Below are 21,899 nucleotides of genomic sequence, written 5' to 3'. Positions count from 1 at the left end.
TTATTAATTTTATTGTTATTTGTATTAAAAATCTAAAGGAAAAATATTACGTGATTATCCCAAAAGATTACATTAAAGCATATTCCATAATTGACATTTCAAATTTAGAAGTTACTTTTAAAACTCATCAATTAAGTAAAAACTCCACATAAAAAACATTTGATAAAATTAAGGTTTCACTGATTCTCTGTCCCAGCAGCTCTAATCACAAGAAAATTTTAAAAAATATGTTCACATAAAAACGTATAATAGTTCAAGGCACCTTTCCTTCTAACATCCATACATCCCAGCTGTCCATCAGTAAGAGAATGGGCTAACAAATGGTATACAATGGAACACTACTCAGCAATAAAAAGAATCCACTTTTTTTTTTTTTTTTTTTTTGGCGGAGTCTCTCTGTTGCCCAAGCTGAAGAGCAGTGGTGCAATCTTGGCTCACTGCAACCTCCACCTCCCCCCAGGCTCAAGCGATTCTCCTGCCTCAGCCTCCCACGTAGCTGGGATTAGAAGTGCCTGCCACCATGCCAGGCTAATTTTTGTATTTTTAGAAAAGACAAGTTGGCCAGGCTAGTCTCAAATTGCTGACCTTAAGTGATCCACCCACCTCGGCCTCCCAAAATGCTAGGATTACAGACCCGAGCCACTGTGTCTGGCCAAGAATCAGCTTACTGTTAAATGCATCAAGATAGCTGAATTGCAAATAATAGTATGTTGAGAGAAAGAAGGTTTAAACAATTGCCTACCTCCCTTCCTTCCTTTTCTTCATTTATGTTTTAAACCTGACTTCATTTTGTTGGCTTCATTATTTTAAGCAATTTTTGCAGTGTTGAAAAATTTGCAAATACGTTTTTAGAAACAGTTAACTTCAAAATCCTAACATATTACACATGGAGAAAATGGGTAAAAACATGGATGGAAATAATCAGTTTGTTTACATTTTCTGTTTATGTGATAAGCTAAATAATAATTTAGCTGAGGTTAACAATTGATTTAAATGAGATAAAAGTCATTTACATAGTCTCTGTGGCTGCTTTCACAATACAAAGGCAGGGTGTTACCAAGCAAGCGGTGGGCTTGCTGCCTAATGTACATGCAGCCCAATACCATGGCGCTGGCTTTTGAGGGAAAAAAAGCTTCATTACAAGTGGACTGGCAAGGACACAGGAGGAAATGGTCCAATATATTGCCCCGAGCTGGCGTTTGGGTTTTATAAGCAAAGGGTGATAAGGTGTGATCTGATGGAATTCTGCAATGAGATAATGCCAGGAGGCACGATCTGATTTGATCCCACCATGGGCTGATGCCAGAGCTCCATTTGATTGGATCCTGGACCCTTCCATGCTGTGTCTGCTTCTTAATTCAGTCCCTGTTCTTCTCCTTAGTCCGGGCACTTACGTTCCCCTTGTGGTTGCATACGTGGTTCTTCTGGGCATGCTCAGGTTACATGACCTTCAACCTGGGGCCTCATGGCAGCTGAAGGCCAACTCACAACTTCATTGCATTAAAGTTTAGCCAGCTTGGTCTGGTGCTGTTGCAGATAGAGCAGCTGTGATAGAGACTATGTCGCTCTCAAAGCTGAACATATTTACAGTGGTGTGCCCTTATCCTTATCTGTGGGAGATCCTCAGTGGACACCTGAAATCTTCAGTAGTAGAGAACTTCAAACTTTACTGTGTTTGAAGTTAAATAATAAAGTTTATAAATTAGGCACGGTAAGAGATTAACAGCAGCTACTAATAAAATAGAACAATTCTAACAATAAACCAGCATCACTACTCTTGTGCTTTGGTGGCATTATTATTTTATTTTGAGGTTTTTTTTTTTCTTAAGACAGAGTCTCACTCTGTTGCCAGGCTAGAGTGCAGTGGCACAATCTCGACTCACTGCAACCCCTGACTTTTTTTTTTTTTTAGACAGAGTCTGGTACTTGTTGCCCAGGCTGGAGTACAGTTGCACCATCTGGGTTCACGGCAACCTCCACCTCCTGGGTTCAAGTGATTCTCCTGCCTCAGCCTCTGGAGTAGCTGGGATTACAAGCATGTGCCACCATGCCCGGCCAATTTTTGTATTTTTAGTAGAGACAGGGATTCTCCGTGTTGGCCAGGATGGTCTCAAACTCCTCACCTCGTTATCCCAAAGTGCTGGGATTACAGGCATGAGCCACTGCACCCGGCCTTTTGGTGGCATTATTAAGTAAAATGAGGGCTCCTTAAACACAGCACTGTGATACCTGGACAGTCAATCTGATAACCCAGAAGGCTAAGTGGCTAATGCGCAGGTAGCGTATAAGGCACGGACATGCTAGACAAAGCAGTGATTCATGTCCCAGGAGGGACAGAGCAAGGTTTCATCACAGTACGCAAAGCAGCATGTAATTTAAAACTTATAAATTATTTATTTCTAGAATTTTCCATTTAATATTTTCAGACCACAGTTGACCACATTTAACTGAAACCCCGGAAGGTGAAACCATGGATAAAGGGACCTACTCTATACCGTATCATCCATCACCTTACAGAAAATGTTCATTAATCCCTTTTGTAGACTAAGGAATAATAAAGATTTCTCACCATATGAGATCGAATAATCTTTAAAAGTGTTAAGTTCCGGTTTATACTTTTAAGTTCCAAGTTCCCTCTATGACTGATCACCTAACTCTGGGTGAGTAACACAAGCTCTGAGTCCAGCTGTCCCCAGCCACTGAGATGCAGTACTAACAAGTACCGTATTCGGTTCTCAATCTGTCAAGTGTGCAGTGAGCATCTAAGGTCAAGAACATATTTCAATGATCACGACAGCTGGTGCTGAGAATATCATCAAAATGTAAATAATTGCCTTGACAATGTAACTGAGAAGACTAATATATTTGAAACATGAGAAATGAACTCAAGGCAGAACATAAATACATTTAATTACTAAGTCATGTTGTAAATTTTGGTGTGTCCATATAGTGGAATATTTTAGCAGGCATTAAAAATCATGTGTTTCAAAGAAATAAGTTTATGGTAGTTCGGTATTAAGATACGTAAATACTGCTTCAATTTCTGTAATGGCTGTGAGACGTTCCTGTTTTATCTCCCTTCTTGGCAAACTATCTTTGTTTGCAAATGACATGATCCTATGTCTAGAAAACTCCCTCGTCTCAGCCCAAAAGCTTCTTAAGCTGACAAGCAACTTCAGCAAAGTCTCAGGATACAAAATCAATGTGCAAAAATCACTAGCATTCCTATACACCAACGACAGGCAAGCCAAGAGCCAAATCATGAATGAACTCCTATTCACAATTGCCACAAAAAGAATAAAATACCTAGGAATACAGCTAACCAGGGAGCTGAAAGACCTACACAAAGACAACTACAAAACACTGCTCAAAAAAAAATCAGAGATGACACCAAAAAATGGAAAAACATGTTATGTTCACGGATAAGAAGAACAATATCATGAAAATGACCATACTGCCCAAAGTGATTTATAGATTCAATGCTACTCCCATTAAACTGTCATTGACATTCTTCACAGAATTAAACAAGACTATTTTAAAATTCACGTGGAGCCAAAAAAGAGCCTAAATATCCATGACAATCTTGAGCAAAAAGAACAAAGTTAGGAGACATACACTAACTTCAAACTATATTACAAGACTACCAAAACAGCATGGTACTGGTACAAGAACAGACACGTAGACCGAGGGAACAAAAAAGATAACCCAGAACTAAGACTACGCACTTACAGCCATCTAGTCTTCCACAAACCTGACAAAAACAAGCAATGGGAAAAGGATTCCCTATTTAATAAATGGCGCTGGGAGAACTCTGACTAGCCAAATGCAGAAAATTGACCATATACAAAAATCAACTCAAGACGAATTAAAGACTTAAATGTAAAACCCAAAATTATAAAAGCCCTAAAAGCAAACCTAGTCAATACCATTCAGGATGCAGGCATGGGCAAAGATTTCATGAAAAAGGCGCCAAATGCATTTGCAACAAAAGCAAAAAATGACAAATAGGATTTAATTAAACTAAAGAGCTTCGCACAGCAAAGGAAACTATCATCAGGTGAGCAGACAAGCTACAGAATGGGAGAAAAATTTTGCAATCTATCCATCTGACAAAGGTCTAACATCCAGCATTTACAAGGAACTTAAACAAATTTACAGGAAAAAAACAAAGAACCGCATTAGAAAGTAAACATTCTTTTTCCTCCAGGAAACTCTGGAGTTTCTCTCTGGCACTTTCCATAATTTGTAATCTGGTGTTTCATTAAAATGTATCAAGGTGTTGGAGATTTTTTTTTCATACTGCTTGTAGATTTTTTTTGCTTTCCTTCCTAAATTCACGTCCTTGGCCTGTTGTGACTCAGCTATGTGAAAGAAGTCTGGCTCAGCCTTCTCTAGCATTTTACGTGTCCAAGGCCTACTTTTACCTTCCCCGAACAGTTCTTAATACCCAAACTCTGGGTGACCCAGGTCAGTTTCTGTTCCCCAGGCAACTCTATTTCTGGATTGCCATCAGGGCTTCCTTGAGAGCTTCACATCTACTTAAAAATAGACTCAGTACAATTTTCTGATATTTTGTAGAGCTACAAGCCTTTTTAGGAAAACCAGTTTGGCCAATTAACAGAACTGGAAGTGCAAATTGGGTGAGATAACTATTACTGTCAATCATTTTATATAGAATGAAACAGTGGTGCAGAGAGATGTCATTGAATTATGCAAGGTCAAAGTGTCAACATATTTGAGATGTGGAATTTAAAGTCAGATGATCTGAAACCAACAATAATGTGTTCTTCAATACTTCAGTGAATACAATTACTGACAGCAAGGTGAGTAACCTAAAGCAAAAACAAGGGACTATTTTAATCCTCGGGTTTATTCTGTAATATAGTTTGTGTTCTTGGAAACATAAAGTTGGTCTTTTTAATTACTTACTGCATGGTAAAACTGACAATCATATAGTATGCCATTTTATCCTGTGACTTAGAATGTCTGGTGGCGCATCACTCCACTCTTCTGGAGAGAACACGTATGACAGTTTGAAACATTCAAAACGTGCTGTTCTTTGCAGTCAGGAAAGAACTTCAGGGCAGGACAGAAAGAAATCAGTCACAGTAACATTTCAGATATTGGTGTTAGGCAGGAAGAGGAATTATTTAGAGACAGGGCATACTTTCTGGCTTTGTTGAAATCACATCGGGTAAGAAGCTGCCTATTTCATTAATACAGAAAGCTAGCCTTCTCTTACAGGTGGAGGCTACATTATCCCTGATTATGCTTTATTTTTAAAAAGTGAACTTGAGGAGAAAGACTCAGGGCTGTATCACACACTTTCCTTAGTTTTAGTTTTATCAGAAGCATATTATTAACAAGTACTCTCCTTCAAAAAGACAAGATACAAACAAGATTAGGAAAAAAATCCACTTTCTTATCTCATGATTGTTAAATTATTTAAAAGTTGACAGGCATGAAGATTGCTATGTCATTTGCATAAATTCAAGGACTCTTCTCTCTCAATTACTTATTATTAAAAATTTTGTAGTAGCAAATGTTCACAAATTTGGGGCTTTCAGAAATGTCTTTTTAAACTAAAAACTTCAAAATTAATGATATTGCAAATATTTAAAATAATAATATTTCTGGATTGCAGAGGAAATACAAACTCCCAATTAATCATACCAAATATATTCTACTTTTTTTAAATTCTGGTATAAAAAAAAATTCAGATTTATACTTTGTATCTTTCTGTGAGTGTTTTAGAGAATATCACACAAAGAGAGATCATTCCCTAATAAGATATTTGGGATCCAACAGAATAAATGTCTATATCTTAATTTCAAATTTTTACTATAATTATATCTTTTCCTAAAAGGGAAAATCCCTTAGTCTAACTTTTGAGATTAATATTTAGAATAATTGCTAAATAGTAGACTTTAAAAAGCCTTGCTCATAAAATTCTTACAGATTTATTTTATTTTACAGCAGTTATGATGGTAAGTAACACAAATTCTTAACTGTAACAAATTCATTCTGGTAGATTTTGCTCCCTAAATGAAAGTATCTTCTAACTATATCTCATTATTTAACTTAAATAGTCTGTCAGATAAAATTCAGTGAAAAACTGAAGAAAAAACATGACTGAGCCTATTAAAATTATATGTAAAGTTTGTGCACAGTATATAAAACTAAATTAATGGGCTAACAAAATAATACTTCATACTTCATATAGTATTTTGGGGAAACTCTTTCACCAAGAGGAGAAAAAAGAGCCAAATAGGAAAGAGTATGAGGTCTTAATCGAGTGTGTCTCTTCCCTCGGCTTGTGTGGGAAAACTGTAGATGGGAATCCCAGGATGGGATTTAGGATATTGATCTGACGTCAATGACATAAGTCAGCATAGTCAGCAAGGTAATGCTTCCAGATAAAGAGAGAAAAAAAATTCTCTTAGATAAGAAAAAACAAGAGGCTGCTCTCAAAACCAGTGCTGTAATCACTACTGAGCTAATTAGTAGGAGATTCAAGGCCAAACCACCATGGAAAGGCCAGAAGAGACAAAAGTCAATAAAAATGGTCACTGAAGACAGAGTCAGAGTGTGCGGCTGACAGACGGTGCTGAAAATCCCCGAGAGATGAGGATGACTTCCCATAAGGGTGGTTGAGGGAAGATACTCAGTCATTGACAAAGCACATGGGAAGGGTCAGTAAAAAGATCAATAACAGAAGGAAACAGCTGCCACATTAATCATTCTTAATGTCAAGGCTGACGTTCGCTCAATGGAGTCGGCCTTTTTTTTTTAACAACAGTTTAGTGCAGAAACCTCTAAATGGAGCTTGTACATGAAGTACTGAAATGGGAAGCCTGGCTGTTTGTATACCTTTCAGTAATACGCACTGAATATTAAAACAGTGGCCAAACCACGTACGACAATGGAACTCTGACCGACGACTACTGCAGCAACCAGCCTGGGAAGGCAAACTAGTCTCTGCAGCAGCCAGTTCAGGAATGCAAGCCACAAATTCTGCAGCAATTTGCCCAAAACAATCAGAGGTTGGTCAATGACTGCCGACGTCCCTAAGATAACCCCTGCTTCAATTTAGTACTAATCAAAGAAGTCAAATACTCTCCCCAACCTGATACCATCAGATGCCATGCTTCCACTTAGCCTGCCTCCAGCCTCTCCATGCCCATAGCCTCCTACAAAAGCCTTGTTCTTTCCTGTTCTTTTCCTCTGTAAAGCTTTCCCATTCTCCCAGCATTTGAATCTCTGCCAAATATAAATGACAATGACTGTCTCCCTTTCTCTAGCAAGCAAGAAATAAATAGCTTTTGTTCTCATTAAGTTGTCTCATTTATTTCTGTAATTTTTGGCGGGGGGGGAGGGAATGGAGTCTTGCTCTGTCACCCGGGCTGGAGTGCAGTGGTGTGATCTTGGCTCACCACAACTTCCGCCTCCCAGGTTCATGCAATTCTCCTGCCTCAGCCTCCAAACGGGCATGAGCCACCACGCCTGGCCTGTATTTCTGTAATTTTCCTGGAAGTTTCGCCGAGACACATTCTTAACTGCTCATTACCGTGGACTTTGGACCCTCATCAGGTGCAATATCTATGAAGGCCTCTTGCACCTTGCTTCTTGAGGCCTTTCAAGTCCGTGTTGACACAGTGAGTCTGTGGGAGAATGGAGCTGGACTTCAACTCTGTTCTTTGTATTCACTTTCAACTTCGTACTTAGTGTTTGCCACCAATTCCCATTTGTTTGGCATCCTTGGAAGAATACGGCCATTCCTTTTCATTCCTTTTTGCTCTCTTTTGTGCTTCTGTTTTGTGAGATATGTCTAAAGCGTTGTTTGTTGTCTGAAGAATCACAGCGTAGAACAGGCATTGCTCCTCTAAGAGTGTCTCAGCTCGCTCCACAACTGATGAGCTACAACTCTTACCAAACCAGCATCCATCTAGACAAACTTTCCTGTCAGTAAAAATGGGATGAGGTTCTTTCATCTATCTCTCTATCTTTTTTTTTTTTTTTTTGGTCCTGAGAGGTTGGATTTAATCCAGGGGGAACATTCTGGCTTTCCATCTGTCTGTGGGCACAAGTTGTCAATTCTGCATTTGGAGGCTGCCAACTATCAGGTTGGGGACCTAAGACATAAAGCGCACACACATTACTTTCAACGGACTGTTGCCAGCTCTCATGGAATTTTCTGAGTGTAAATCCTCTCTTCCTCCAGGAAAACGTCCCATTGCTTATGTGTACCCTTGCTAAGATCCTAGCACTTGCATCCATCTCTATACCAAAAATGATTTAGGCCTTCAGTGGCCACTCTGGAGAACACTGGACTTGAAGAAAATTGTTCATATGAAAAACATGTTAGAAAAGAAAGAGAATATTTCTCAGGGCCAATGGCATCAGTTTTTGATTGGTACAAAAGTTTTCAAATAAAATTCTGAATCAAACATTGCTCTGCTAAAATATTTTTTGGCTAAAGCTAATAAACAGTATGACAAACTTGACAACAAACTCATTTGCCCAGCAAATCTTCCCGCAGCTTCACCTCCAGCTGACTTCAGCTCTGCAACTCTTCCTCATGCCCCCATCTTCCTTCCACACCTCATTGATGCCTCCCTCTTCTTCCAGACCCCCTTCCCTCTCCCAGCGACTCTCCTAAGATCTGGAATGTCATTTTCCTCTAAAGTTCCATCTCTTCAACGACCCAAATACACAAGCAGCAATAGAATTTAAAACTTGAAAGTGTGCTGAATTAAAAGCATTTGAATTAAATGCTGAATTAAAATGATTAAGCATTTCCCAAAGGAGTTCGGAATTCAAAATTCTTTTAATTGTACACAACTCAGGGTTACCTGAACTATATCAACTTGTATTTATATTTGTGGATCCTGAGACATTAAATCCTGATGGCAAAAGCCAGTTGGACTGACTAGGACAGAGATCTATAGGATCTTTCTTTCCACAATAAGCCTGAGGGCCAAAAAGAGGCTCAAAAAGTAGGGCAATGTATCCTGAAAGCCTTACTTGAAACATTTCTATCAAACACCGCATGTTCTCACTCATAGGCGGGTGTTGAACAATGAGAACACATGGACACAGGGAGGTGAGCACTACACACTGGGGTCAGCTGTGGGGAAATAGGGGAGGGACGGTGAGGGGTGGGGAGTTGGGGAGAGATAGCGAGGGGAGAGATGCCAGATGTAAGTGATGGGGAGGAAGGCAGCAAATCACACTGCCACGTGTGTACCTATGCAACAATCTTGCATGTTCTTCACATGTACCCCAAAACCTAAAATGCAATAAAATAAATAAATGGGGGGAAAAAATGGACCATAATTCAATCGTGTAAATAAAGAAAAGAAGAAATTATAGGAGAGTTTCTGAATAGACTAGAAAATTCCTTTCAATAACATTTGAATTTTAAAGTGTCAGTGTAATTGTGGCTCTTTTATCTATTTTGTTAATGGAATTAAACCTGAAATTGGAGACAATAATTAGATCAAAATTAGAATGGGAATTAGCCTCTTTATCTGAACTTCAACACCTGGCTGACATTTTTACAGAGCCCTAGAGCAATAACAAGACGAGATCCGGAATAAACTTATGGCCCTACAAATCAAACAGCCACGTGGTCAACCTATGGAAGAGGATACCTGCAGATACAGACAACAGAAGGGACACCTGAAAAACAATTTTCCAGTAAAAATAAGACCAAAATATCCCTTAATTTAGATCAATGAGGGTACCCAATATCCTGATTTACAATTTAACGTTCAAGGTGAATTAGTCATAAATATAGGTGGCGAAACTCAGCAATTCCTGGCAAAATGGGCACTACTCTTTCTTTTTCTTTCTCTCTTTTTGAGACTGAGTCTTGCTCTGTCACCCAGGCTGGAGTGCAGTGCTGCCATCTTGGCTCACTGCAACCTCCACTTCCTGGGTTCAAGAGAATCTCCTGCCTCAGCCTCCTGGGTATCTGGTAAATTAGCCCTGCTAATTTGTGTGTGTGTGTGTGTATTTTTTGGTATAAACAGAGTTTCCCCATGTTGGCCAGGCTGCTCTTGAACTCCTGACCTCCAGTGATCTACCTGCCTTAGCCTCCCAAAGTGCTGGGATTACAGGTGTGAGCCACCACGCCCAGCCAGGCACTACTCTGTCTACATTAAACCCTGGCAACTTTGCTCAACATTTTCCTCATAGGAAAGAGGTAGTAAATATCTCAGATAACCCACAGATTCCTTCTATCTCCTGCTCTGTGACCCCTGGGTACTTGACTTAAAAACATTTTTCCCTGCTCTATTATAACACCCCTGCAAATTTAATAGGGAGTAACTTAATGTTCAAATAGAATTGTGATAGTAAATGTACTAGCCAGCATGCTGGTGACTCACACCTGTAATCCCAGCACTTTGGAAGGCTGAGGTGGGCAGATCACTTGAGGTCAGGAGTTCAAGACCAGCCTGGCCAACATGGTAAAATCCTGCCTCTACCTAAAAAAAAGAAAGAAATACAAAAATTAGCTGGGTGTAGTGGTACATGCCTGCAATTCCAGCTACTCAGGAGGCTGAAATGAGAGGATCACTTGAACCCGGGGTGTGGAGGTTGCAGTGAGCCAAGATTGCACCTCTGCACCCCAGCTTGGGTGACAGAGCAAGACTCTGTTTCAAATAATAATAAGTGCACAACAGAGTTTCCTGAGGGTTCCCCTATTTATAGTCATGTCTTCTCTGAATATACCTTTGTCTCCATTATATTTGACACAAGCTCCAGAAAACTTCAACACTCTACCTAATACTCTATGAACTAAAAAAATCCACTTCTACGGGAAATAATTGGAGCAGAACCTAGTCAATTCAGAAGTATCCTAGTAAACCATGATCAAACTTCCCTGATATTCCTTGAAAAACCAGAAGCAAAGTAAAGATTCAAAACTGTAGTTGAAGACCTTATATCCAAAGACTTTCTCATACTCTGCAGCAGTCCTTATACCACATTTATCCTTCCAGTACAGAAATTAAATAGGTAAGGGTATCACTTTGGTAATAACCTTAGGAAAAATCAACAAAATTGTTTTGCTTTGCTTCCTGGTAATATCTATCCTGTCATCAATTCTGCCCAAAGCCACTTGCTTCATCATATTGAATCTTTACATTTTTCAGTGACCTTCCAGACCAGAAGAGTCAGTATCTTCGCCTTCATCTGAAGAGGAAAATAAATATACCCAGTCAGTCATACCCCAGGGACTCGCTGAAGCCCCCTCTTACTCTTCCCAAGTCCTCAATCAAGACTTAAAAGATTTAAATTTCACTTGTGATTCAGTTTTGATGCAGTATATGCAGGATCAGATGATCTCCACTACTTTCCTCAGAGAACGAGGAAGCTGGTGAGAAGGATTCCATTTACTTGCTCTCAGTCATAGCAGAAAAAGAACATAATGTTTCAAAAGATAAATTATAATTTTGTCAAAAGACAGGCTGTTATTTAGGACATAAGTTATCTTAAGAGGTTGAAACTATTTTCTTTCTATTGGTAGGCAAAAGACTATCGAAACTTCGAAACTTCGCCTCCATGCCTCACAAAATGAAAATTGAGAGGATTTCTAGGTTTAACTGGATATTGTAGACAATGGTTGCTACATTTTTCTGAGCTTGCGATCTCTTTTTATGAATTGGCCAAATCCTTAGTAGAAACAATCTTTTGTTGGGCCCAAATATTAACTCTGTAGCTCAAGAAGGTGCTTGGACAGCCTCTTCCTTTTGTGGTTAAACACTCCCTTTTGTAATTAGGCACACCTAACTACAATACACCATTTTGTTTATTTGTACATAGACAGGACAACTTGTACAAGCTTTTGTGTTTATAACTTGATGTCATAGGACCGATCAAAAATTCATCATCTTCCATAACCTTACCCTTGACGCAGCTGCAAAGGCTTACATCGCGTGTCTTCAGGCAACAACTTCCACTGCAAAATTTGCTGATGCATCTTTTAAACTGTTTCTAAGCTCCCCACCTGACATCATGATTCCCTGGGCAGTGTAGACGTAACTACGGACAAAGAGCATGCAATATTTTTAGACCAGCTAATTAACTTCTTATAAGATTTTTTTACTCCGTCCCTCTCACTTTGCTATTCACTGATGCAATTCCTTGAATTCTGCTACTCTTCTCCCCTTGCATTGTGAACCCTGATCCAGTGTTATTCATTGATGTATCATATTCAAAGCAGATATTGGAAATTATCACTAATTTAAGCTCTCCTTTAGAATACATTTTCTATCTGAAGTAAAATCAACCCATATAATGGAATTTATTACGCCTACTAGAGCTTGTTAATTAGCTGAAGACCATGTATTAAACATATAACACGTATGCTTTTAGAGTACTACATGAATTTTGGATACTTTGGAAAAGAAAGACATTCATTACCTCTGCTGGAAACCCCATGAAAATGAATAATAAGTTAAGGTACTTTTAGATGCATTCCTACTTTTCTGAAGAGTTGGCTATTTTAAGGTTGACGCCCATACAAAGAAAGAAGATAATATAAAAACTAAAGAAAAAATTCTAACAGAACTTTATGCAAAAAAAAATAAAAAGGCTTAACTAAAGTTGTTTTATGTAAATCTTCAAAGGAGAAGTTTCTAGGAATTCAAATGGGCCATTATAAAATCTCAATGGGTCAACCCCAGTTTCCAAAAGGAAGGCTGGAAATTCCATCTCAGACTGGAGCTTCCAAATGAGGCCACCTTTGATTATTTAGGCAGTCTACTTGGGGGAGTTACTGACTCATTATGCGAATAATCAGAGTGAGAATTGTACAAATAGAAAAAACTGTAAGAAAACTATCACCATCCCTGGCAGAAGTTGTTAATGGCACTGTCTCTTCCCTGCATGAAATATAAATCAGCCTCAATTCATTGGTACAAGTAATAATAACCACATTTCTCTAGATTCCTTGTTGGCTAGTCATGGTAGTTCTGTGTTATTGGTAATACTGCTTGCTATATTTGGATCAATGAAACAGGCAAGGTAAAACAGGCTCTACATCTCACATTCCCTTATGGAAAAAAGATAATTGCCATTCTAAGGTGGATCTTCATGGTCTGTGGCCTATTGTTCTCTTGGTCTGGGCTGGAAAATTAGAATTTCTGCTCCTGCAGCATTTTACAGGGACTAGTAATTATTCTTATTTTTAAAACCCGACCTTCAAGGCAAAGACAGCCTGAAACCTGAAAACCCAATTGCCAGTTCTGGGTCGAGTCCACAAGCAGAATAAGAACTCCTCTATGCCTCTTAACCAATTGAATGGTGCTTTTTCCAGACCACCCACGGACCCATCAGCATGCACTCCCCCATTCTGAGCCCATAAAAATCCTGGACTCAGCCACACAGGTGGCGGCCGGCACTCAGGGCCCTTTCACACAGAGGTCTACACATTTCAGGTCCTCGTTTGTGTTGAGAGCGTTTTAAAAATCCACTCCGTAAAATTCTTCTCTGCCTTTTTCACTCTCTGGTGTCCACACACCTTTTTCTTGTTGGTTGTGGGAGCCCCCCGAGCTGCGGGTGGCAGGAAGGAAGAAGCTGTAACATGCCCCTATTCACTGAGCTGCAGGCGGCAGGAGCCAGGAGAGCTGAAACATTTCCCGGAGCCTCAGACTTCGGGACTCCCCAAGCAAAAGCTGTAACACATTTTGGGGCTCCACAGCTGCTGGCATCTCCAAGTATTTGGGTCCCACCACGTCCCCCTCATCTAGACACCAGCGCCCAACATGGAAACCAGCTGCAGCATGCCGCGTCCAGCTGCAAGCTGAGCATGGAGCCACATTTGGGCACAGGATCTGGGCCAGTAATGGGAACCAAGCGCAGCCCGTTGGGCCAAGTGGACAGAGCAACCCGGCAGGCCTGAGCAACCCGGGACAGAGCTGGGGCAGCCGCAGAGATCTCCAGCTGGTGAAGCGGCACTGAAAGAATCCTGTAACACTGGAACCCTCCCTCCCACTCACCAAGCAGCAGGAGAGAAAGAGCCTCTGGGCGCCATTCCGCCCTGCACACAGGACTACAAAAGTTTGCAGCCCTTTGGTCAGAGCTGCCACGATGCGGGTCCATCACATCCTGTGTGAAGTCTCAAATGCTGCTGTGCAGCCGTTCTATCAGGAGATCGTTGCCATACGGATACAACAACAAAAAGTCAACTCGTAATACAGTTTAAACTATATCAACTCATGATAAAGTCTACAATGGAGACCACTAGGTTATATCGCAATGGTGAAGGTCTGCTTTTCTAGCTGCCCCTGATTTGGTCAATCTCTCATAAGAAGAGAATGACCGTAACGGGTTGGGGGTAGGGGGGTGAAAAGATAAATATTCCAATGAACGGTGGTCGGATCATATGACAATAGAATTCTGATTCACAATCTCTGAAGCTACCAGTCCAGGAAGCCAACCCACATCATTGGCAGGGATTGGTTCCAAATGGTCAGGATGTAATTAATGACTGTTAGCTTCCTTATTTCGCCTTGTTTTTAACTTAGAACCAACCAAATAAAGCAAAATATGCTCCCCAAACCAACCACATAAGATACTCTGCTTCTAGTTAACCCACTTCTGACGTCCCCTTGCCAACTAACCTGCAATCAGAGCATACCTGAAGCCTTCCCCACCCTTCCCCTCCTGTTTTTTGCTCACGCTAAAGCTTTCTCACTCCCAGACTTTGAATTAATCACCTGTTCTCATGTGGGTGATCTACCTTTATTTCCACAGTAAGGTGCATGTCAAGTCTTTTCTAGTCACATTTAAAATGGTGAAAAGCAGTATCATACCAGAAGTATTTGATTTTCTGCTTTTTGATTAGGTAAGCAGAAAGGGATAATGTCTGAGTCTTACAAAGAGTACATATCACTTCAGAAGCACATGAGTTGTGGGAAGTGATGTCTGCCTTTGCTCTGTATTACCCATAAAGCACAGCAGATACCTTACTTTAATGAGCTGGGGTGTGGAGATAGAGAGATGACCAAGCTGAAAGGATTGACAATAAGATCACAGCTAGAAACGGAATCCCTGAAGTGACATCTCTGTGCTTGCAGCCTTTTCTCTGAATATCAAATGCATTTTTTTACACAACCCCTGAGAAATCTTAGCACTTTATATCACAAGGGTAAGTAAAATGCACACATTTTTTAAAATCAAGTATTTTAAGGTCTCCAAAATGACAGATCCTTTCCCTCTGTGAGTCATATCATGATTTACCTTGAAAGTATTTTAAGAATACTCTAGGACACAAAGAGACGAAAGTTATTCAAATGAGTTTGAAGTCCCTTTAGTTTCTCTTTATTATCAATGAATTGCAATGGCAACTGTAGTTCCTTACCCTGTTTCCAGCCCTCTGCTGAAATTAAGGTTCCTCAAAGGATCCCATGTTCTTGATCACCAAAGCTGTCATGGTTTTCTTGATCATGGAAATAGATATGCAGCAGGCCCTTGCCCCAGTAGTTGGTCAAGTCCCTGCAGGCACACGGGCACCACTGTTCTGGCAAATGTTGGTTGAGGAGATCACATGTATTACAATCACTTTTAAAAATAGATTTAGGAGATACAAGTGCAGTTATATTACATGGATATACCGTGTAGTGATGAAGTCTGGGCTTTTAGCGTATCCATCACCCAAATAGTGTACAGTGTACCCTGTAGGTAATTTCTCATCCCTCACTTCCCTCCCGCCCCTCCAGTGGCTACTGGGGTCTCCAAAGTCTCCAATGAGGCTTCAATGTCTGTTCCACTTTTCATGTCCATGTGTGCAAATTATTTACCTCCCACTTACAAGTGAGAACATGTAGTCTTTGACTTTCTGCTTCTGAGTTATATCACTTAAGATAATGGCCTCCAGTTCCATCTATATTTCTGCAAAAAATATCATTTCATTCTTTTTATAGCTGAGAAGTATTTCATACGTCCCAAACAGAAATGTTGTACGTATGTTAGCATCCAGTCACAATTTCTTTTACTTTATTTGGAATTCAAAAGGGGCAAATTTCTTCTTATTATTATAGCAGTATATAAAGCAACCAAGAATAATCTTCAGACCAAAGATTCTTCATGACCATGAGGATGGCACAGAGAGAGACTGGCATAAGATAAACGGGGAAATGCAGAGGAATGGAAGGGCCCAGGGCTTCATAGGGCAGGATAAACAGCTTGGATTTTATTCTGAGTGCAATGGGAAGTCATTGAAGTGTTTTAGGCAGTGGAGTGACTTTTTTTTTTTTCAAGTTTTGAATGATTGTCCATCTTCAACTGTCAATTCCTCTTATTTACCAGAACGGTTACAGAGCCAAATCAAGGGAGGGATTGGTACCATTAGAATATAAATGACATTTTCTGAATAGACATAGGGCTTCTCTTGCAACACTAAATAAAGTTATCATCACACTTCTAGATAAAACAAATGTGATGATTTGTACACGTACATAGAATCTAGGATGAATTGTACTTTGAGTTCTAGACTCAAATTGAGGTGGTAGAAATGGAATGTACCCAGGAAATAGTTAAATTCTAGTCTCTGGGGTTCCATTGAGGAGAATAGAAAATTATTATCCTCTTTGGTTATAAAGACCCTAACTTGTCTTTTCCATGTTTGAAAGGATAATTTTAAATTTTAAATACATAGAATAAGCAGAACTTCAGGAATTTATTAGGTCGCACAGTCCATATGTAGCCTTTTTATTTTGTGCCTCAGCCCCTGTGGACACCTCTTCCCATAGCACCAGATTATCCTGCTGCTGTAACTGTGTGCAGGACCCAAGGCCAAAGACCTCCTCTGTACCTTTATTGACACACCAGGCTGCTGACCTCACCCCTCTTCATCAAAGTATTTTCAATTTGGAGCATATCTGTTAAATGAATAAGTATTGTCTTTCTTCCTTCTAATTACAAAATTATTAAATGTTACTTTCTAAAAATAATAATCTAAAAATTGCTCCTATTTTCATCATTCTCAAACAACAGCTAAAATATTAGTGCCGTCTTTTTAAAATCTTTCTTGTGCACTCATTTACAGTGTGAGGTACAGGGAAATTTAAGAAGCAAGGAAGAAGTTTAATTTTTTAAAATAATTTTGAAATTGCTAGAAGTATTAACTCCTTAGAGGCTAAGTTCATCTACATTGGGAAAACTCTCTTCTTCTCTGGCATGAACCACTTGGACAGTCCCTCTCATGATAACAGGTATAAGGCAAGTGCCCAACCCATGGTTCAGGGGATGGTTGTAACTAAGTATGTTTGTCTTATCAATGGTCTGGTGAGTAAGGTTGTTCCTACTTCTAAGAACATCTATTTTTCATTTGCAAATTTATAGAGATACAAAAGAGCCATTTATGCAGAAGAGAAGTGGCATCCAGACCATTTCTCTCTGGGCTCCAGCACCATTTAGAACATGTTTCATAAACTAGAGTATCCCAGACTCACAAGTATTGGGAGAAAAGAGCAACAGGGGCCCATTAAAGGAAATTCAATATAAATGAAGTGAGGCACCAGCTGGGACTGAACACTTGGGTCACTGCTGATGGGGAGAATGTGTGGCAGATGCTGACTTCTGTGTCAGGATTGCCGGTGGTGTTTGAAGCCTGTTGAAGTGGATTATGGTGAATGTTCATTCAGTCACACCACTAGCCCCAGTTAGTCAAAGGCCAGAAGAAGGCAGAGAGGCAGGTTCATCCTGAGTCAGGGTTTGTGAGAGTGATGCCATACAATGGGCAGAGAGGCTAGAGAAGCAGCTATCAAATGATACTTCTGAGGCGCATATTGAATTTGCGGATTTCAAGCTCCATTCATTCCAGATTGAATGGGGCCGAGGAATATGCATTTTAGCAAGTACCCCTGGTAATTCAGAGGCAAGAGTTCATGAACCACACTTGAGAAAACACAGTTTTGACTAATGACAGAAGAGAGGAAATGGTAAATAATGGACCATATTTTTCCCAAGCTTGATAACATGAAAAATGAATACAACGGGGGCGAATAGATGGGGAGAAAGTCAGGTGGAATGGATGGAATGAATCAGGTTACCGAGTATCAGGATGAGGGGAATTTCATCCTGAGGAGAACATGAATAAGAAGCATTTTCAAGCAAGATAAAAATCACATATGACTTTTCCTACTGAAAAATCTAAAGTTAAAATAAAAGTGTTGTTTGTTTAGAAATCGACAAATCAACAATGAAATGAGAGATCTCAGAAACTGAATAGTGTGTATGTATGAACATAATGAAAGGTAAAGGTGACCTTATAAATGTATAGGGTCACAGAGTATTAACAAAGGGACATAATAACATACAAGAAGGGCATTTTGTCTTTTGTGTCACACTGTGTCTCATCACTCACAGAAAGGAGGAGCACATGTCCAATGGCATTTAATTGGTAGACATTTTTGAAAACCAAGAGAATATACAACTGCCCAAGAGTCAGAGTACCCCTTCCCGTTCTATATAGTGAGGTGGGAGAGACTGATCCCAGGTACCCCCAGGGAACTGAAGAGCTAATACTTAGTGAGTAATGAGTGTTATGGCTTCATAATAAATTTTCAACATCATATCTTGTCACTTTTTAGTGTTTTCTACAAATAGAATAGAAACAAGAGAAATGAAGAAATCTGATGGTGAGGAAACATGCTTAGATTAAGAATGCCAAATATCTCACTGATGGCTTAGGCTACCCACAAATTGAACACAAATGCTAAAGTCACATCCCTGTAGTAGTGAGGGAGAGCAACGATCTTGGGTTTATGGTCAGGAAGAGCTTCCTATGAGAATTCTATGGAGGGGTTATTCAGCCTTTTACTGGTACTGGTATTCAACTTGAGCGTATTGCCTAACCCATTTAGGGACTAGTCTTGTGTAGCATTTGATAGATTAATATATATTTTAATAAATTTTTTCTACCCAAAATATTCTTATTAAATTAGAAAACTGTGTTTCAGAGTAATAAAGGGGATTGAAGTTGGTACCATTAGAATATAAATAATATCTTTATGGCTGGGCACAGTGGCTCATGCCAGCACTTGCCAAGGTGAGCCAATCGCCTGAGGTCAAGAGTTCGAGACCAGCCTGTCCAACATGGTGAAACCCCATTTCTACTAAAAGTAGGGGGAAAAAATTAGCTGGACGTGGTGGCAGCACCTGTAATCTGAGCTACTTGGGAGGCTGAGGCAGGAGAATTGCTTGAACCCAGGAGATGGATCTTGCAGTGAGCCAAGACCACGCTACTGAACTCCAGCCTGGGTGACAGAGTGAGATTCTGCACACACACACACACACACACACACACACACTATATATATATATATATATATATATATATATGAAACATACATATATATTGAATAGACATACTGATGTGACTAGGCTCTGTGTCCCCATCCAAAGCTCATCTTGAATTGTAATTCCCACAAGTCAGAGGAGAGACCTGATGGGGGTGATTGGATCATAGGGGCAGTTGTCCCCATGCTGTTCTTGTGATAGTGAGTTCTCATGAGATCTGATTTTTTTATATATATAAGTGGCAGTTTGCCCTGCTCTTTCTTTTTGTTCTGCCTTGTGAAAAAGATACTTGCTTCTCCTTTGTCTTCTGCCATGATTGTAAGTTTCCTGAGGCTTCCCCAACCATGTGGAGCTGTGTCAATTAAACCTCTTTCCTGAGAGGTGTTGGAGCCTCGGGGCCATCTGCAGTCAGCCGGACCGCACTGGGCCTCCCGCACGCCCTTCAGGTAGTGCCCCCACCCGCAGCCCAGGGTGCACTACCGCCACACGGAGATGATGGCCGAGGGGATGAAGGTGACGTAGAGAAGGGAGCAGTCGGTGCCACCGCCCATGGAAGGAGTGAACATCAGCCCCAAACAGGAGGAAGGCCTGCTGAAGGTCATCAAGAGAGAGGGCACAGGTACAGAGCTGCCCATGATTGGAGACGGAGTCTTTGTCCACTACACTGGCTGGTGGTTAGATGGCACAAAGTTTGATTCCAGTCTGGATCGCAAGGACAAATTATCCTTTGACCTGGGAAAAGGGGAAGTCAACTAGGCTTGGAACATTGCCATAGCAACCGTGAAGGTGAGGGAGGTGTGACACATCACCTGCAAACCAGAATATGCCTGCAGTTTAGCAGGCAGGCCTCCAAAGTTCCCCCCAATGCCATGCTTGTGTTTGAGGTGGAGTCTTTTGAGTTTAAGGGAGATCTGATGGAAGAGGAAGATGGAATCATCCACAGGAAACGGACTCCCGGTGAAGGCTATGCCAAGCCCAATGAGGATGCTATGGGGGAGATTGCACTGGAAGGGTACTAGAAGGACCAGCTCTTTAACCAATGGGAGCTCCGCTTTGAGGTTGGCAAGGGGGAGAACATGGATCTGCCTTATGGTCTGGAGAGGGCCATTGAGCCCATGGAGAAAGGAGAACATTCCATTGTGTACTTCAAGTCCGGCTATGCTTTCGGCAGTGTTGGGAAGGAAAAGTTCCAAATCTCACCAAATGCCGAGTTGAAATATGAGTTACACCTCAAGGGTTTTGAAAAAGCCGAGGAGTCTTGGGAGATGAATTCAAAGAGAAGCTGGAACAGAGCGCCATAGTAAAGGAACAAGGCACTGTGTACTTCAAGGAAAGCAAATGCAATCAAGCTTTGCTACAGTGTAAGAACACTGTGTCATGGCTGGAAGATGAGTCCAGTTTTTCCAGTGATGAAACACAGAAGGCACAGGCCCTTCGAATGGCTTCTCACCTCAAACCGGCCATGTGTCATCTGAAATGACAGGCTTTCTCTGCTGCCATTGAAAGCTGTCACAAGGCCCTAGAACTGGACACCAGCAATGAAAAGGGACTCTTCTGCCAGGGAGAGGCCCACCTGGCCATGAGTGACTTTAAACTGGCATGGGCTGACTTCCAGAAAGTCCTGCGGCTCAGCCCCAACAACAAGCCACCAAGGCCCAGCTGGCTGTGTGCCAGCAGCGCATCCGCAGGCAGCTTGCCCGGGAGAAGAAGCTCTACGCCAACGTTTGAGAAGCTGGTTGAGGACAACAAGGCCAAGGCAGAGGCTTCCTCGGGAGACCATCCCACTGACACAGAGATGAAGGAGGAGCAAACAGCAACATGGCAGGGAGCCAGTCACAGGTGGAGACAGAGCACAGCCCCCTCCACCAGCCCTGTTCCTGCAGCGCCCTGCCCCCCGGTCTCCCCACTCCACCCTGTTAGTTTTGTAAAAACTGAAGAATTTTGAGTGAAGAAAAAAAACCTCTTTCCTTTATAAATGACCCAGTCTCAGGTATTTATTTATTCTAGAGTGCAAACTGACTAATACACATACTTTCACCGTGTAGGGTGAATCCTCCCTGGTTCTCATGTAACCAGTGTTTCAATACTCTTCTTTAAAAGGGCTTTTTTTTTTTAATGTTGGAAAAATTTCCCAAAATTAACAGTGCAACATGGACATATTAAATTTAGCAACGAAGGTGAACAATGTTTATTTTGTTTCTTGTTTTCTCTAGTCACTGTGCTCCCTGGTCACTCCCACACCCTGGATTCTGAAACAGGTAGGCACTCAAATCAGTAAGACTGCAGTGGCACTCAAGTAAAAAGCCCTCGGCCGGGCGCGGTGGCTCAAACCTGTAATCTCAGCACTTTGGGAGGCTGAGGCGGGCGGATCACAAGGTCAAGAGATTGAGACCATCCTGGCCAACATGGTGAAACCCCGGCTCTACTAAAAATACAAAAATTAGCCAGGAGTGGTGGCGTGCACCTGTGGTTCCAGCTACTGGGGAGGCTCAGGCGGAAGAATCGCTTGAACCCAGGAGGCGGAGGTGGCAGTGAGCCGAGATTGCGCCACTGCACTCCAGCCTGGCGACAGAGCAAAGCTCTGTCTC

The 21,899-nt window shown here is 41.0% G+C and overlaps 1 protein-coding gene and 1 pseudogene across 1 annotated transcript in view; both read left to right on the top strand.

Annotated features, from left to right (window-relative positions):
- ZNF484 (zinc finger protein 484) overlaps positions 1-21,899 on the top strand; it is a 442,175-nt gene that overhangs the window by 237,307 nt on the left and 182,969 nt on the right. The gene's annotated exons all lie outside the window — the stretch shown is intronic.
- On the top strand, positions 19,861-21,231 carry LOC108294684 (annotated as a pseudogene).

The sequence above is a fragment of the Cebus imitator genome, unplaced genomic scaffold (genome assembly GCF_001604975.1).
Source record: "Cebus imitator isolate Cc_AM_T3 unplaced genomic scaffold, Cebus_imitator-1.0 Scaffold598, whole genome shotgun sequence".
Taxonomy (NCBI): Eukaryota; Metazoa; Chordata; class Mammalia; order Primates; family Cebidae; genus Cebus; species Cebus imitator.
The sequence above is the reverse complement of the archived record's forward strand: the minus strand, read 5'-3'. Positions and strand labels throughout refer to the sequence as shown.